Here is a 1446-nt window from a genome sequence, read left to right as displayed (position 1 = left end):
AAATGGTGTTTTTTATTATTTATAGTTGATTTTTCCCCAGACAACCTCAACTAGTGCATTGTACTTTAATTTATACAACTAATATTTTTAGTACATATCATGGACAAGGTACTGCACTAAACCCTATAGAACAGTGGTTCTCAACCTTCCTAATGCCACGACACATTAATACAGTTCCTCATGTTGTGGTGACCCCAACCATAAAATTATTTTTGCTGCTACTTCATAACTGTAATTTTGCTACTGTTATGAATCAGGCAACCCCTGTGAAAGTGTCATTTGATCCCCAAAGGGGTCATGACCCACAGGTTGAGAACCACTGCTATAGAGCATATGAAAATTATGCAATCTATTAAAATCAAATCAACAAAGTGACATAATCATTGATAACCAGAAAACAAGATAAATATAGTGACAACAAGAAAATAGTAATAAATTGATTTTGGTAACAAATGGAATGCTCTTATTGTTAGGTGCTCAGGAGTTAAGAATAATATGACAAGTTGTATCTAGTCTGTCACCATAGAGATGAGTCCTAGGGCACCTTATTGTGCTATTCCAGGAAAATATGAAAACTCTGACGCCACCATGATGCTGTCATTAACTCATCATGGTTCTACAGATAAATGGAGCTCAGTGGAAAACACGTCAGGGAACATGTCAGAGATTATCTTTAGAAACAAGGAAATACAGGCCCTCCTTGGAGAGCCAGCTACCAGAGGCAGGGAGGGAGTTGTGTGTGGGCTTATGGGTGGCACCTCCGGCTGTGTCAGTGCCATTGGTGTAATAAATTCAGAATGGTGGTGGAAAAAAAAAAAAAAAGAAACAAGGAAATGAATGACTTTCACACTTAGTAGCTAACTGACAATGATAACTGTTCAGAGGCCCGAGCGATCATTTCCTCAACTTTCCAAAGTGTTGTTTGAATAGAAGCATTTAGTCGTATAAGTATAAACTATTATTATTTTTAAGAAAACCTTAATTATTCATTTACCTATGAATCTCCTTCAGTGTCAATACCTTCACAGTTCAAACATAAAATAAAATTTTAGAAAACATTTTATATATGGATATGTGGATATATTTATATATATATATTCCACATATAAGTCAACTAACTAATTCCATAAGCATGCAAGTATAATTATTAAGTAACATGTAAAGTTAGATGAGGATTTCAAGAAACTTTGAAAGTGCAAGTTTTGTTCTTATCTAAAAGCACTTTTATATTAAGCAGTTACAGGAATTTGAAGAGTAATTTATTTATTTTTATCAATATGGAGGAACACAAGAGCAAGGAGAAACAAACTAGTGTGAAAAAACTTAGCTATCTATTGAGATTTAAAATTAAATAACTTTCCTAAATAATTTTTATATCATTTGAATATGCATATGGATAAAATATTTACATATAAAAATAATCCATAAATAATTGAGGGATTCCAT

The sequence above is a fragment of the Tenrec ecaudatus genome, chromosome 5 (assembly GCF_050624435.1).
Source record: "Tenrec ecaudatus isolate mTenEca1 chromosome 5, mTenEca1.hap1, whole genome shotgun sequence".
Taxonomy (NCBI): Eukaryota; Metazoa; Chordata; class Mammalia; order Afrosoricida; family Tenrecidae; genus Tenrec; species Tenrec ecaudatus.
The sequence above is the reverse complement of the archived record's forward strand: the minus strand, read 5'-3'. Positions refer to the sequence as shown.